Below are 18,583 nucleotides of genomic sequence, written 5' to 3' on the forward strand. Positions count from 1 at the left end.
CTTTCCTATAAATAACACCTACACCCTTTTCTGCTAACTCTCCAGTGACTGTCATTTTATCAATGTTCTTTCTACTTATTCTACTCTTCTCCACATTTCCACATCACTGAAACTAAACCAAAATCACCACCACCCCCCCAATACACTTTACTCTATTCTCTTTACTACCTCCAACTTACCCTACTGACTTACTGCCTGGACCTCCAGGTTCCATTGACTCCTGGTTATTGGATAGAGGGTATCCCAGCTTAATACGAGTGAATCAAAGGGGTTCATAGAGAAAGCCAGTCCTAAAAGAACTTAATATAAAAACAAGAATTGCGTATAAGGTTGTAAGAGTAAATTAGTAACTACTGAATACAGGGCCCAGGATCGGTTGTTATATTGAAATTGTATTCTTTAGGAATACCAAATCTAACTTTATAGACAGGTATACAAGTTATCTGTATATAATTGTGAAATTGTAAGACTTACACAACAGTGCTTGGTAAGGGCTGCTTTGGGTCTTAAACAGTGCTCACAGGTGCTGGTAGACTGGCATTCCCAATTCAAATGGGCAGAAGAAACACAAGAAAGATGGCAAATAATGAAGTCCTATCCCCCACTCAAAACAAGCAGGAAGCAGAGCAGTCAATCAAAAACATAGAAGAAAACCCCCAAAATGCTCTACGAAGTTTACTGATAAACATGATAAATGAAAAGTTTGAATCTCTTCAGTCAATTATTCTAGAGCGTGAGGAGGCAAAGCAAAAATTAATGGAGAATTTCATGGCATCCACAAATAGAAAGATAAGTGAGCTTCAAGAGTCAAATGAAAAGATACCTACCCAGCTTAAAGATTTGAGAGACAACACTCAAAACCAAAGTAATGAAGTTAATGAAGTAAAGAAGTCCATACAGGACCTAAGAAATGACATGGAAATCATCAGGAAAGACCAGTCAGAAGGAAAAGAGATTCGAAATCAAGTAGCTAGCCTACAGTCCCGACTAACTGAAGCAGAGGATCGAATCTCAGGAGCTGAAGATTCCTTAGATTCTATGGAGAAAGATCATAAATCAATACAAATCCAGTCCAAGCAACAAAACAGATCGCTACAGGAGATTCAAGACACAATCAGGAAGCCCAATTTAAGGATAATAGGTATTGAGGAAAACTTGGAGAAAGAGGTTAATGGGATAGGCAACCTATTTAACAGAATATTAGCTGAGAACTTCCCAAACATCCAGAAGGAAAGGCCTATACAGATACAAGAAGCATTTAGAACCCCAAATCGACCAGACCAGAATAGGACTTCCCACCGACACATTGTGATCAAAACAGCTTCACCAGAGTGCAAGGAAAAAATACTCAAAGCTGTTAGGGCAAAGAAAACAATCACATATAAAGGAAAAGCAATCAGAATTACCCCAGACTTCTCAGCAGAGACCATGAAAGCAAGGAGAGCCTGGAATGAAGTATAACAAACTCTAAATAAAAATGACTACCAACCAAGAATTCTGTACACCGCCAATCTCTCCTTCATAGCCGAAGGTCAAATAAAAGTCTTCCACAATAAGCAAAAACTGAAACAATATATCTCCACCAAACCAGCTTTACACGAAATCCTTAAAGATGTACTATACAGGGAAAATAATCAAGATCCCAACACAGACAGAGAAATGAACCCTAATTAGTAAACACTAGATCAAGAAATGGGAAGACACAGCTTTAAACAAGATAGTGATAATGAAAGCAAAAAACGATCATCTCTCAATTCTAACTGTCAACATTAATGGACTTAATTCTCCAATCAAACGACATAGGCTCATAACTTGGATCAAAAATCAAGATCCATCTTTCTGCTGCCTCCAAGAGACACATCTATCCAGCAAAAGGAAACATCTTCTAAAAGTGAAAGGCTGGAAACAAAACTATCAAGCAAATGGCCCCCATAAGCAAGCTGGAGTTGCAATCCTAGTATCAGACAAAATTGACTTCAAATTAAAAAAGGTAAGAAGAGACAAAGAAGGTTACTACATACTAGTAAAAGGATCTCTCCAACAGAAAGAAATAACCATCCTAAATATCTACACGCCAAATGCAGGAGCACCCAACTTCATCAAACAAACACTACTGGCTCTAAAAACATTCATAGACCCAAACACAATGATAGTGGGGGACTTTAACACTCCACTATCACCTCTGGACAGATCAACACGCCAAAAACTGAACAAAGAAACCACAGAACTAAACAATTGCATAGACCAACTAGACTTAACCGACATCTACAGAATATTCCACCCAGCAAGGACAGAATACACATTCTTTTCGGCAGCACACGGAACATTCTCCAAAATAGATCACATCTTAGGGCACAAAGAAAATCTGTACAAATTCAGAAGTATCAAAATCATTCCCTGCATTCTTTCAGACCACAATGGAATAAAATTAGAGCTCAACTCATTCAGCCACCACAGAAAATCCCACAATTCATGGAGACTAAAGAACACACTGCTGAACCATCAGTGGATCATTGAAGAAATTAAAACAGAAATTCAAATGTTTATGGACTTCAACCAAGTTGAGGACACAAAGTACCAGCTCCTTTGGGACACAGCAAAGGCAGTACTCAGAGGAAAATTTATATCTCTGAGTACATACATCAACAAACTGGAGAAACAGTAACTCAGTAATTAATTTAAGGAAACACCTTAATTTTCTGGAGAGAGAACAGCAAGCCAAACCCAAAGTCAATAGACGGAAGCAAATAATTAAAATCAAATCAGAATTAAATCAATTAGAGACGAAAAAAACCATCGAAATAATCAACAAAACAAAGAGTTGGTTCTTTGAAAAAATCAACAAGATAGACAGACCCCTGGAAAACTTGACCAAAAAACGAAGGGAGCACACTCAAATAAACAAGATAAGAGATGAAACAGGTAGCATCACCACAGAAATAACCGAAATTCAGAAAATAATAAGGGACTATTTTGCAAACCTTTATGCCAACAAATTCAAGAACTTGGAAGAAATGGATGATTTCCTAGAAAAAATTGATACCCCCAAACTCAACTATAAAGACTTAAACCTTCTAAACAGACCCATATCCAGTATTGAAATAGAAACAGCAATAAATGATCTCCCACCCAAGAAAAGCCCAGGTCCAGACGGATTCACCACAGAATTCTACAAAGACTTCAAAACAGAACTCACTCCAATATTTCTCAAACTCTCCAATGAAATTGAAAGAGAACGTTCACTACCAGACTCATTTTATGAAGCCAGTATAACCCTCATCCCAAAACCAGGCAGAGACTCATCACGGAAAGAGGACTACAGACCAATCTCCCTGATGAACATAGATGCAAAAATTCTCAACAAAATTCTGGCCAATCGACTTCAACAGGTCATCAAAAAAATCATACACGACGATCAAACTGGATTCATCCCAGGGATGCATAGCTGGTTTAACATACGCAAGTCAATTTATGTAATCCACCACATCAACCGGAGCAAGGAAAAGAACCACATGGTTTTATCGCTGGATGCGGAAAAAGCGTTCGATAAAATCCAGCACCCATTTATGCTAAAAGCCCTGGAAAAAGTGGGATTCCAGGGAACATTCCTGAATATAATCAAGGCAGTTCATGACAAACCAACAGCAAGCATAACTCTAAATGGTGAAAAACTAAAGCCATTCCCTTTAAAATCAGGAACAAGGCAGGGATGTCCACTCTCTCCCCTGATCTTCAACATAGTACTAGAATTCCTAGCCAGAGCAATTAGGCAAGAAGAGAATATAAAGGGGATCCAAATAGGAAAAGATGAAGTTAAACTTTCTCTCTTCGCAGATGACATGATCCTATACCTAAAGAATCCCATAGACTCTACCCCCAAGCTACTAGAGCTGATCCAAACCTTTGGCAAAGTTGCAGGATATAAAATAAACCTTCAAAAATCAACGGCCTTTCTCTATGCTAACAACCCGAAGACCGAGGCTGAAATCAGGAAAGCAACTCCTTTTGCAATAGCCCCCCAAAATATAAAATACCTAGGAATAACCTTAACCAAAGAAGTGAAAGACCTCTTTGAAGAGAACTTTAAAAGCTTGAAAAATGAAATTAAGTCAGAACTAAGAAAATGGAAAAACCTCCCATGCACCTGGATTGGGAGGATTAATATAATCAAAATGGCAATATTGGCAAAGTCTATCTACAAATTCAATGCAATACCCATTAATATCCCAACAACATTATTTAATGAAATAGAGGAAGCAATCCAGAAATTCATATGGAACAATAAAAGACCTAGAATAGCAAAAACACTCCTAAGCAGAAAGAACAGTGCTGGAGGAATTACAATACCCAACTTCAAGCTGTATTATAAAGCTATAGTAATAAAAACAGCTTGGTATTGGCACCGGAACAGGCCTGAAGACCAATGGAACAGAATTGAAGACCCAGAATTAAACCCACAGAACTATGCCTACTTAATCTTTGATAAAGGAGCTAAAACAACAGTATGGAAGAAAGATAGCCTCTTTAACAAGTGGTGCTGGCAAAACTGGCTCAACACATGCAGCAAACTAAAACTAGAACCTTATATATCACCCTGCACCAAAATCAATTCCAAATGGATTAAAGACCTTGAAATCAAAACAGACACCCTGAAAACACTAAAGGAAGGAGTAGGAGAACCACTTGGGCTCCTTGGCACAGGACAAAACTTCCTTAACAAAGACCCTGAAAGGCTACAAATCAAAGAAAGGTTGGACAAATGGGACTGCATCAAACTCCAGAGCTTCTGCACGGCAAAGGACATAGCTCTCAAGATAAACAGAAAGCCCACAGACTGGGAGAAGATCTTTACCGGACATTCAACAGACAAAGGCCTCATCTCTAAAATATATGCAGAACTAAAAAAATTACCTTCTTCCAAAACAAAACCGCAAAGAACCAATAGCCCCCTCCTCAAGTGGGCTAAAGACTTACAAAGAACCTTCTCTGATGAGGAAATGAGAATGGCCAATAGACATATGAAAAAATGCTCTACATCACTGGCCATAAAGGAAATGCAAATCAAAACAACATTGAGATTCCATCTCACCCCAGCAAGAATGTCATATATCAAGAAAACTAATAATAACAATTGTTGGAGGGGATGTGGCCAAAAGGGAACCCTACTTCATAGTTGGTGGGAATGTAAACTGGTTCAGCCACTCTGGCAAGCAGTATGGAGATTCCTCAGAAGGCTCAATATAGAACTCCCCTATGACCCAGCAGCCCCACTGTTGGGTATCTATCCAAAAGCCCACAAACAAAATCACAGTAATGCCACCAGCACAACAATGTTCATCGCAGCACAATTTGTCATAGCGAGAAGCTGGAACTAACCCAGATGCCCCTCCATAGATGAGTGGATCAGGAAAATGTGGTACATTTACACAATGAAATTTTATGCCTCTATCAGAAAGAATGACATTGTTCCATTTGTAAGGAAATGGAAGGACTTGGAAAAAGTTATACTAAGTGAAGTGAGCCAGACCCAAAGAAACATGTACTCTATGGCCTCCCTTATTGGGAATAATTAGTACAGGTTTAGGCAAGCCATAGCCGAGCATCACAAGGCCCAATAGCTATACCCTGAGGAACACATAAGATGATGCTAAGTGAAATGAACTCCATGTTATGGAAACAAGTGATATATCACAGTTGTAACTACTTTCAACGTCCTATGTTTATGTGTAGTTTCTATTATTGATGATGTTCTTGTATCACCTTCCTATGGTTGTACCTACACTATCTCTGTAATCTTATCTGAGTATATTGGAAACCGTGTTTACTGGTATTGGAAGTAGGAAATTCAAAGGGAATACCAAATTTGAGAGACACAGGGTAAAAAAAGAGAAATAACTACAAAAGCAATACTTGCAAAACTGTTTGGTGTAAGTGAACTGAACACCTGGGGGGGGGAGGGAAAGGGGGGGAGGGAGGGGGGCATGAGGGACAAGGCAACAAACAGTACAAGAAATGTATCCAATGCCCAACGTATGATACTGTAACCTCTCTCTGTACATCAGTTTGATAATAAAAATTTGAGAAAAAAAAAAGATAGAAAATGCATTCAATTTGTGAGTTGAAAATATGGATAGAAAATTTGTTTCAATAGTAAGTTGTTTTGGCCCCTGGGTATTGTATATACCTTTATCTGAAGTAGAGAAGGGAAGGGGAACATCAAAATTGGTGAGACAAAAGGTAAAAGACAAACCAATGCAACAGCAAGACAATATGGTTTAAACAAACTGTACAACTCAGCATGGAGGAGGGAAGGTGGAAGATAAATGAAGGAGGGGTTAACAAGTTTAACAAGAAATGTACTCATTGCCTTAGATATATAACTGTAAGCTCTCTGTGCATCACATTGACAATAAAAATAAAATAAATTAATTATTTAAAACATAGTAAGTTGTTGACTGAAAGTGCATCAAACCTATAGATACTACTCAAAGGGATCCTCTGAAGTGACAGATACCAAGACATTTTCTGCAAATTGGGATTGTTACAAAGACTTGGCGTAAGTTTGAATTGAAACAAGCAAAAATACTGGAGAATGATGGTCTGTTGATGAAGAGGTTGTTGCCACATTCTTAAAAGCAAAAACTTAATTGAAAAAAATAGTTCATCGAAACCAACTCTTCAATTACAATACAGATAGGCTCTTCTTCAAGAAGATACCAAATAGAACCAATATTCACAAAAGTACGAAAGAGGCACCAGGACAAAAAACACAAAACAGTATTACTCTGCTCAGCATGTGACAAAGCCCGGCACAGTGGACAAAACTGAGAAACCACATATTTTCCAAAATGAAAATTATTTGCTTATCATCTGGCAAAATTAAAAAGGTTAGGTGAAAGTCATAATGTTTATGGAATACCTCCACTAATGCTTTATCTTAGAAACAAAACAAAATACTTAGAAGAGGTGGAATTTAACATCCTATTAATAATAGGCAATGCATCTGGACATCCTATTTTTTATGGAAAGGAAAATGCCAGATCATATTTTTACTTCCATATATTATTTTATTGTTTCAACCCCTTGACATTATTCAGATTACAAAGGCTGCATCTATCTTCTTCATAGTTTATTTCACTTGATCAAAAATTGTTGGACATGTTAATATGGAAATAATGCAGTACTAGAAATCATTTGCCATTGCTGATTAGATAATATCTATTAAAGTTTTAGTGAATAAATTAAGAATGAACCAGTAAATGCTTCCTAGGGCTGATGGAATGAATTTATGAATTATTTTAAATGTTTCTTGAACACAGTGGAAAATTAAGTAAACATATTTTAGATTGGGTACGTCTTGCCTCTATGTAGATAGCATATTCTGCTTTTCTACTTGTCTCCCAATGCGATATATAGGTTCCTAGTTTCAGATCTTTAAAAATCATACTAAGTGAAGTGAGCCACAGCCAAAGAAACAGACTGTATGGTTTTCTTCATCGAGAATAATTAGTACATGTCAAGGATAATCATAACAGAAGATCACAATAGCTCAATAGCTATGTACATATGATCACACATGATGATGGATGCTAAGCAAAATGAACTCCAAATTATGGAAACAAGTGGTTTATCGTTGTTGTTATTTTCAGCAGACCATGTGAAATTAGGCCTTTTTTCTTTTGTCTTTCTTTCCCATTGTTTTACCCCCGATATCACTGTACCTAATTTTGGCACCTTGGGTATTGTATATACATATATTGGAACTAGATAAGGGAAGAGGAACATCAAAATGGAGAGACAAAGGAAAGAATACAAACCAATGCAACAGCAATAGTTATAAAACTATATGCTGTAAACCAACTGTACAACTCGTGTGCAGGAGGTAAATGGGGAGTGGGGAAGGTGGGGGAGGAATGATGGAGGAAGTAACAAGTTGGATAAAAATGTATGAAGTACCTTATGTATGAAACTGTAAGTCCTTTGTACATCACTTTGAGAATAAAGACAAATACATTTTAAAAATTATATTGTGAAACTTTCAATTGGTAATGTTCAGAATTGAATCGCTGAATCAAGAATTCAGCTATTAATTTGAAGAGAGAGGTTATGTTCAGCATAGAAAATGAAGAGCAAAGGCTAAGGAAAAGTCAAAGATTAGTCATTCAAAACATCTGATAATTTGAATCTCCTTTCAATAGATATCTTCATAAAATTTTACTTCTTACAATGGTGAAATTATGTAGTTGAAAATGGCATGAAGAACTTACTTGTGCAGAAATAATTCTTGCCTTAACAATACCCTAGAGTAGTTTGTACTTACTAAATTGCTTCCTTTATTATGGACAGGTTGAGCACAGTAGTAAAATAGACATTAAAGGCAATATATAAAAATTCTTAAATTTGAGGTTTATGAAAACCCAAGTCAAATTAAGAATTAGACTAAAAACTATATAAAAGCTATGAATGTCATACAATATCTTTATTAAATGTTTATACATAGTACACATAAACATAATATGTATGAATACATTATATATAATGAGAGTTTTGCGTTAGAACAGATTAAGAACTTTATTTTACTTATGCATAATTATATGAAAATATTACATATATTGATTTCTTTTAAAAATACTAAATAGATTTAATTATTTTAAGTAATGGCACAAAGGAGCAGCCATTCAACAAAGCATTTTATGAATATAGAACATCTTGATCAACTTCTTCCCTTCCAACCTTCTCATCCAACCCTTCCTACACACATAAATACAATTTATCTTGATTAGTATCACCCTTTCAATATTCACTAGAAGACTGGTTTGAAATGTGACAAAAGTAAAAAAGGATGCAGTGTGTAAAGAAAAAGATCCAGAAAAGAAAACATAACACCAAGTTTTCAAGTAGAGAAAAGAGACAAAAAAGTAAAGCGTGAAGGCAAGTCAGGGGGAGAAACGCATTTTTCTGGATCAGGAATATTGGACGGTACTTAAAGGATGAAGTACCAGAAGTTCTTTGAATGCTACCAAGGCAACTCATTAGTCAGATTTTCTGTAAGTGCATGGAAGAAGCTCTTCTTAATTCTGTAATTGATTTATTGTATGTATAACTCAATGTGTATACCCTCAAGAAAAAGGTGCTATGAACTGAAAGTCTGAGTTAGGTAGAAACTAGGACTTACATATTTCTTTAAAAAGCGGCTTCTCAATATGGTAAACAGAATGTTCGAATGTTTTTGACAAAGGTAGACTAAGGAACAGAAGGATAATTCATTTTTATTATTATGAATAGGGGAGGGAAAGATGTAAGTTGAATACTAGAGTTTAAGGTGTACTGAACAATGTTGGAAGTGGACGTTGTTGTTCACTTTCAGAGATACTCTGAAGTCAGTACACACACTGCAGATTCTTTCTCCCAGAATTATTCCTACAATTATAACCTTTTATTGTATTCATATGTGATAGTGACAAAGCACTAGCATGGAAGGTGAGAACTTTCAGTCCTAATTTTTCATGTATAACAACATCTTACTTTCAGTAATTCAGAAGGATATTAATTTCCGAAACAGCAAAGTCAAAACTTCACAGATAAAAGCCAGGCATTTAACTCATGCTTCCTTGAGAGGTTGAGATCTGTGCAGCAAAAAGAGCTGGAGATGTGGCATAACTGGTACAGTACCAGCTACACAATCAATCTGAATGAGTGTTTACTGAGTTAAACTATGTACCACCAACTCCTCTCAGTTAGATAAGATTATTTTCCATGACATTTCTCTCAATTTACAATAACAACATAGAGATTTTTTTCAATAGAAAATGTATTCTTTAGTTTGCTATCATGCCCTTATAGAAATCAGTGACTCCAAGAAAAATCTACTGTTGAAATAAATGTGATTATTTCAGCAATAGTTTTTCTTATGATTATGTCTGCTACATGTTATAATTCAAGAAAAATATGGCCACAGTTATTTGAATATGGCTTCTTTGTTATTATACGATTCTACTATAGAAATGAAATGACATAAATTTCAAAAGAGTATGACTGTTCTCACATAGTGCTAAAAACAGAAATAATGAGAATATAAACTATTAATGTAACTAATAACATAATTGAAGACAAAAAATTTATTGTTTTAAGAAAAAATAGTTATGAAAAAATTGAATTTTGTAATATTTCAGTAAAAGTAAAACTCAAAAGTCTTTAATGAAGTTTTCATTATACATTTAACATTTTGTCGGGCATAATTAGAAATGTAAAATATAAAAACAGTAGCAGTATTTGAGCTCTCATGCTGTGCTTCAACCAGTGCTAAGCTCATTATCTGAATTATTTCATTTTGGTAGCAACTCCATGAGCTAAAATCAATTACCTCAATTTTGAAGGTAAACACCCTGAAGCAGAAGAGAGTAACTTTTTGAAAGTCACACAACTAGTATGGAGCAGAGCATAGATTAAACCAAAAATAAGTCAACACCCCTACCAAATTCATTGTCTTTCTCTCCTTTCCTTCCTGCCATTTTAACCTTTATTATTAAGGAATTGTACAAAAAGGTTACAATCCCAAAAATCCGGTAATGAGTAAAATGCTTCTGTCAGCCCTTCCTTTGTTTCCTGTCCTTGCCCAGAAGTTGCACAATTCACTTTTTAACTAATAATATTGAATACAATCACTGCTTTTCCTTTCTTCCTTTCATTCTTGTGCTCCCATTGTGTACCCCCATACCTAAAGGTATACTAATGGTTGTAAAGTGTTTCATAGCAATGTTTCACACATGTACATATTTAATTTTAATAAGATTCATCCCACTGCTTACGCTCACTTTATCTCTCTACACCTATTATTCAATATTTTTCATTTTTTTTCAAATTTTTATTTCAAACTGATGTACACAGAGGTTACAGTTTCATACGTTAGGCATTGGATACATTTCTTGTACTGTTTGTTACCTTGTCCCTCATACCCCCTCCCTTCTCCCCCTTTCTCTCCCCCCCCCCCCCGAGGTGTTCAGTTCACTTACACCAAACAGTTTTGCAAGTATTGCTTTTGTAGTTGCTTGTCTTTTTTTACCCTGTGTCTCTCAATTTTGGTATTCCCTTTCAATTTCCTACTTCTAATACCAGTATACACGGTTTCCAATATACTCAGATAAGATTACAGAGATAGTGAGGGTACAACCACAGGAAGGTGATACAAGAACATCATCAATAATAGAAGATACAGATACAGATGGGAAGTTGAAAGTAGTTACAACTGTGATATAACAATTGTTTCCATAACATGGAGTTCATTTCACTTAGCATCATCTTATGTGATCATAAGGGTATAGCTATTGGGCCCTTGTGATGCTCTGCTATGACTTGCCTAAAGCTGTACTAATGATTCCCAATAAATTTTATTGTTTATATTCCTTCATGCAATGTATTTTTCACCCTCTAACATTTTATTCTTCCATCTTCTCATCTAATCAGTCTAGCAATTCCAATTACACATACACACACACACACACACACACACACACACACACACACACACTCCTTCACATACTTATATTTTAGGTCCAGATTCTACATATGAGAGAAAAATGTAATCTTTGTGTTTGTGAACCTCGCTTATTTGTGTAACATGATAATCTCCAGTTCTATCGGGAAAAAGACAATTTCATTTTTCTTTATGGTTTCATATGCAAACTTTGTTAAGTGCCTTTCAAAAGGTAGTTAGAGCAAAAATAATCAATAATCATTCTAGGTACACACATCTTATGCATAAGTACAACAAAGAGAAACAGACTGAAATTAGATTTTATGAATCTGTGTGAAAGCTCTAATATTTGTCAGTTTCATGATTTCAAATATATTGTTTAATTTGTATGTGCTCTTGTATCTTTATCCATAAGATGAAGATAATATAAGTTCCATTTCATGGGATTGTTGTAATTATATTGGAATGAATCCTATAAATACATCCAGATAATTTTTGAATTTAGTTTTTATACAGTAAATTTGATAAAAGGGAAGTTTTCCACGTATAAGTTCTGAGGAGCGAAGAATCTACTAATACAGTTTAGAGGACATTTTATAATAGGCTTAAGATAATTAAACAACAAATTGTCTTTAGTAAAAATAGCTGGTAATTTCTCAGAAATAAATGTATTTAACTAATATTGTACATTAATTTAGAATAGTGAAAAACATAGAAACATCCCTACAATTCCAAATATAAGGGGTTTATATAATAATGACAATACTAATACATTCACATGCTGTTGTTTTTGGTGAATCCATGTTGACTCTGAAAGATGGTCACATTTTAAAACTAAAAGATAGCAAAATAGTGTGTCCAGTAACATCCCACTTCGTTGTACAAAGAGTATACAGAAACAACAGATATGGAACTTCATTCAATTTTTGCTTTCTTCCTTTCATCACTGTATTGTAATTTTATATCATAAATATGAATTATATTTAGATTGAATTGTTGACCACATTTATCTAGCAGTTTTTTTTATTATTTACAGAATTTAAAATATGTATTGCTCATTTCTCCTAGTACATTTGTGTGGGAGATAATATATTATCTAGTTTGAAAATGAAGAAGGCAAAGTTACAAGGCTTATTAATGTCAGAATTAAGGCTATAGTGTATATGTCATTTTATCATTTTGTATGCTGAATATGTTGGAATTAATATCAACATTAATAATGACAATTATTTCAATATTTACTTTGGAGTATTCCTACATAGTCATAATTGACTTGATACTTCTGTATCCATATGCTAAATAAAGAATACTGAAAAGGAAATAGGCTTCATAGAATATAAAATTGAGTACGTATTTAACTTTTGGTCACATTCTCTACTTTTATTCAAATCATCTCATGAGTAAACTTAATTTAATTAATGATTTGAGATGTTTAGTAAAGCATTAATATTTTGTAGTAACAATTTGGTGAATTGGTGAAAGTTGAAAATGGAATATGTTGCAAAAATGTATTGTTTTGGGATTATTTGATATTATGTCTTCCATGGGTAGAACATGAGCTCCTTTAGGACAGATCTGACCAGTCACTTTTCACACTTACCACATTACCTAGACTCAGAATGGTAGATGCCACGCAAGTTATTTGGAGTGAATGAGTGGATGAACGAATGACTGCAAATATCCAGTACATTTTTCTGTCAGGGTTTTCTAGCCCTCCCCTCCCCCCCACCCCCCACCCCCACCCCGCACACTCTCCTGACCTGTGGGAGAGATGGGGAAGGCATGCCCCAACCAGACAAGCCAAAAAAGGAAAGGGTCGACAGACCGCCTGCACCCAGCCCTCCCTCACAGGAGGACAATCAGATGCATCTAGGAGTCAAGTCAGCGCAAGGTCTCATTTATTGAGGGGAACACATATAACTAGTATAAGGCACAAGAGTGTTGGGAGCCAAACTTGCAGCTAAATTCTTCCTGACCTCTGGCTGTGTTTTCAAGGACGTGCAAGGACATGGCTTAATGGAAAATTGGAAATGCTTTACTATGTCTGCCATTAGTCCATTCTTATGTTAACCAACCTCATCCTGTCTTAGCTACCATCAGGTATTGCTCTGGGGTCCATTCTTATGTTAACCAACCTCATCTTGTCTTAGCTATGTCGGGTATTGCTAACTCCAAGCCTTTTTGTGTTCTGGAATTTTAAGCCTATGCTATTTCCTGGTTTTCAAACTGCACATAACCTGGAAGTTAAGAATAAACCTGGCTGCAGTCTTGAGTTACAATCTTAAGTTGCAGATCTCCCGAACCCCATACTTCGCCTCTTGTCTTTTTTCTCTTGTCTTATATTTTTCCTTTTCTTTAATCCTTGTCCCCCTCATTGAGGATTCCCTTTTTGCTGCTGGCTGGCTCTGGCAGTGTGGCTCCCTAACAGGGACCTGAACACCTGGGACGATGGCAGAGGACCCCCACTCAGGTAAGGATGTCCGATCACTTGGGAAGGAAAGCGGGAGAGAGAGAGATCATCGGGAATAAGAAATTATGGGACTAAGTAAAGGCTGCATGCTGTACGTGCAGGCCCCCAAAGGCATGCTTCATGCCCAGGCAGTGAAAGTTGGCCAAAGTCACTTAGAACGTTTCTTTCACTTTATTGAGGAAGCATGCCCCCAGTTCCTGGAGGAAGGAACCAAAAACTTAGAAACTAGGCAGAAAATTGGCAAAAAGATTCAGGAACATTATGACGCAAATGGCCCTGAGAAAACCCCAGTGGATGCTATTATTCTTTGCTATATGGTCCAAGATTGCTTAGATCCTAGACATGAACAGATTAAATTCAATCAGTCAATTGGAGAAACTGAACAGGGACCTGATGAGTGTTGCCCAGCCCCGGGAGTGTATGCTGCTGTCCAGGAAGAGTTGAGAAAATTAGTAAGATCTGAACCCAATGGGCTAGATATTAAGGAAGACTCAGATGGCTCAGACACTGAGGAAAAATTATGTAATGAGCCTACTAAAGATAGATTGACTCATGTTAAGAATATGTTTAAATCAGTCATAGCCCTATTGCCACAGATTCATCCAGAACAACAAACTCCTTTCAAGGTAGATACTGGTGAGGCCCCACCGACAGTCCTGGCAGACTTACAGCTCTCCTAGGTGCAGGCTGCTCACAGAGCGGAGGGACCTGAGGCTAAGGAAATGTTAACACCACCAAGGTAACTTCTCCTGACCGAGTGCTCTACTTCCATCCACCACGACAACGACAGATTTGAAACCCCAACCAGGGTGAGTGGCCACTAGCCTGGAGCTTGGATTTTCCATAGAGCCACTGGGCTCAGTCAAGGGGATCAGCAATTGTGGGTGTTTGGAGTCAACTGATCTCTAGTTCAGCTCCGCTGGCCACTCATCAAGTCGGGGAGAGTCTAAAATGCTTCAGGAAAGCTGCTCAAGTTTGAGCCCAATCTTACATATTTGGAAAATTTTGCAGGACTTACCTAACTTCTATGAGAGCTCGGGCAGATGAAGTTCTCTCTGTCTCTTTTTCTGTTTCTCTCTAAACTCTGCCTGCCTGCCTGTAACATAGGATGGGCTGGTGCTAGCTTCCAAAGGTACTAACATTTGTTTAACATCTGCTTTGAAAGACTCAAAGAAAGGTTTTCTATTCTTGTTATTGATGTTAAGTTTGGAGACTCAGTTAAATTCTGCTTGTTTGGCTAAATCGTAAGTTTTCTCTAGCATTGAGCACATAGTCGACAATAGGATTGGTTGGAGTGGAAGCCTGCCCATCCCTCAGGTGACAGGCATGCCAAATTTCCTGGAGGCTGGGCAGGGACTTGGATTCTCCAGCTCCTGGTAACCCTGCCCCCACTCTGAACTCTCTGTAACTGTGGCCTTGCAGTTCAAAGGTGCCTTGCAATTCAAATGCTGGAAGGTGAAGTTGTCTTGCTATGAGCTTGCAGTCTGTGTCCTATCTCCCACCTCCTGGACCTTCTCTAGTCATAGCGTCCCGCTTCAGCTCCCCATGGGAGCCGAACTGGTTTCTCAAAATGTGGCTTCTTGGGTAATCTGTGAAAATTTTGCTTTGCTGGAAAAGTTTTTTTTTTTTTGTTTGTTTACTATCTAACCACAGGGTTCTAGAATATAGGCAAAATAATATCATTTGCTACTGGAATTCCAGAAAACTTACATGGCCAATTAAAGAACAATTCTAAGTGCGCCCCAATTCTAAGCACACTGTCTGTATGTGTATGTCTGTATGTCTATGTCTATCTGTTGGTAAAACTTAAACACAAAACAAAAAACAGGTTTTAAACCCAAACTGATCATGTTTGGGTGCAAGCAAATGTGTCTAAGAAAAACTCTAAAAGGTTCTAGTCAAGTGTACATCTAATACTGACAATTCTTTGATATAGACTAAGATTTTACTTCTCCATTTTTTTTCTTTTTTCCCAATGCTCTCATAAACTCTTTAAGTTCAAGAGACCAGAGTCATTTTGGAACAACTGCACAAATGTGACTATTAACCTAAATTTTCCTGACCCAAAATTAACATTTTGCTTTATAGGATGCAGGTTGACGTGTGCTAGCTGAGTGGACCATGGCAGTCTGTGGCTACAGGAAGCTTCCTCCACAGTTGGCTCCCAAACTGCCTGGTTTGCTCAGGCAATCTAGGAGTCCTGTGAGGATTTTGACAGGCACAGGCTGTCAAAGGCTACTACTCTGGCTCTGCCTGCCCCAAGATTAGATTTGGGTTTATAGCAGGCCTATCATGACAGAGTTGCAACCGAGACTTATTCCAAGGTTAAAGGCATCAGAGTTGTGTTTGGTGACCACAGGGTTGCATTGGGGTTAGCATTGGTGTCTTCTACCTCCATGACTCACAAACTGTCCTGGCTGCTACTGACAGCAAACTTGGTTGGCCTTCAATCTGTGTGGATTTTGTGACTAGAAAGATGGTTAAAAATGGTTCTAAAATCTATTTGGTTCTAAAATCTATTTAAAAATGCCTTTAACCAGTCTGTGTAGAAATTTACAGGCAACCAGCAGGAGGTGTGACAATCTATCCAGGGGACTCAGAGATGCCACTACAGCCTTGCCCAAATATTCGTTTGTGTTCTTTTCCACCTGCTGGTAAGGTAGGGTTAAATAATATGATTTGATTTAATGGCACATGGATCTCATTCAGTCTGCTATTCTCTAAGTGTTACAGCAGACTCTGACAACTATTTGTTGGTCAATTCTTAACAACTTACAGGTAAACTCTGCTCCTTTTGTTCTCCTGTTGCTTTAATTGGAAACAAAAAGGGCTTTTATGGCTAAGACTCCTTGGATTACAGTTTGAAGCCAACCCAGACAGAGAAAAATAAAAATCCCTCTTGGTCATATTTGAGGTCCTTATTATTTTACTAGTCAGAAATTACAGATTAAGACTTCTCATTTGCATACTTTGCATGATTTTCAAAAAATTTCTGGGAGATATTAATTGCCTTAGCCCTTATCTTAAATTGTCCACAGCTGAATTAAAACCCTTATTTGATTTATTAAAGGGGGACACTGACCCAAATTCTGCCATTTCTTCCCAACATGTAAATTATATTGGTTACTTAGTCCCTTGGGAAGCATATATTTTAACTACACTTCATTCTCCAACAGCAGTCCTCTGGCAAAAGGGACCTCTTTTATGGCTTTCCTTGCCTGCTACTCCCTCAAAAGTGTTAACTCCCTATTATAAATTTGTAGCCACCTTAGTCCATATGTGCCATGTGGAATCTTGTAAGTATCTTGGATGTGATCCACAGGTTATTTAGATCCCCTATACTTTACAACAAGAATGGCTTTATATTCATTGTGATTCCTGGGCCATTGTTTGGGCCAATTTTTATGGGCACAATTTTACATCATTGTCCCTCCAACAAATTACTTCACTTTGCCTCTTCTTACACCTTTATATTTCCTCAAGTTGTATCTCTATCACCTCTTTCTATGGCTGCCTTGGTGTTTACAGATGGATCTTCTAACAGAACAGCCGCTCTTACTATTGATGGTAAAACTAAATCTTGGGACACTGGTCTTTCTTCAGCCCAGGAAGTTGAACTTCAAGCAGTTTTACAGGCCCTTACACTTTTACCTACTAAAGCTTTTAATCTATATTCAGATAGTCATTATGTTATTCGAGCCCTTCAGGTCATCGAAACTGTCCCTTTTCTTGGAACAGATAATTCCACTGTCCAAACTCTTTTTCGGCAGATACAACTTCTTCGCTCTCACACCTGTCCATGCATTTTTGGATTTATATGTGCCCATACTAAGCTTCCTGGACCATTAAGTGAGGGCAATGCTATTACGGATGAGGCTACTCAAATTTTTCTCACTCAAATTGACTTAGCAAAGCAATCACATGCTGCCCACCATCAAAACAGTCGTACCTTATGTCAGCATTTTCATATCACACGTGAGGCGGCTCGTCAAATTGTAAAAACTTGTCCCAACTGTACTACCTTCCTACCTGTGCCCTCCAATGGCATTAACCCTCGAGGCTTAGTGGCCAACCATGTTTGGCAAGTGGATGTTACCCACATTCCCTCTTTTGGACGGCTCCACTTTGTCCATGTTACCATAGACACCTACTATAATTTTGTTATGGCTATTCCTCTTATCGGGGAAGCTAGCAAACATTGTATCTCCCATGTCTTACGCTGCTTTGCTATTATGGGACTTCCTAAACATATTAAAACTGATAATGGTCCAGGATATGTTGGATGAGCTTTTCAAACATTTTGCAAATCTTACCAAATTGTTCACTCTACAAGAATTCTCTATAATCCTTAAGGTCAAGGAATTGTTGAATGGGCTAACGGTTTGTTAAAACACCGAATTTCTAAATTAAAAGGCGGGGAATTATACCCCCTCTCTCCTGTTAATATTCTTTCTCATCCTTTATTCGTACTAAATCTTTTAAATTTGGACTGTAATGACCTTTCCGCAGAACAGCAGTTCTGGGAAAAGAGAGAGCAAAGAGCTTTTGCCCAAGTTAAATGGAAAGATCCTTTAACAGGTGCTTGGCACGGGCCCTATCCAATATTGACATGAGGTTGAGGACATGTTTGTGTTTTTTCA

The sequence above is a fragment of the Perognathus longimembris genome, chromosome 28, assembly GCF_023159225.1.
Source record: "Perognathus longimembris pacificus isolate PPM17 chromosome 28, ASM2315922v1, whole genome shotgun sequence".
NCBI classification, from domain to species: domain Eukaryota; kingdom Metazoa; phylum Chordata; class Mammalia; order Rodentia; family Heteromyidae; genus Perognathus; species Perognathus longimembris.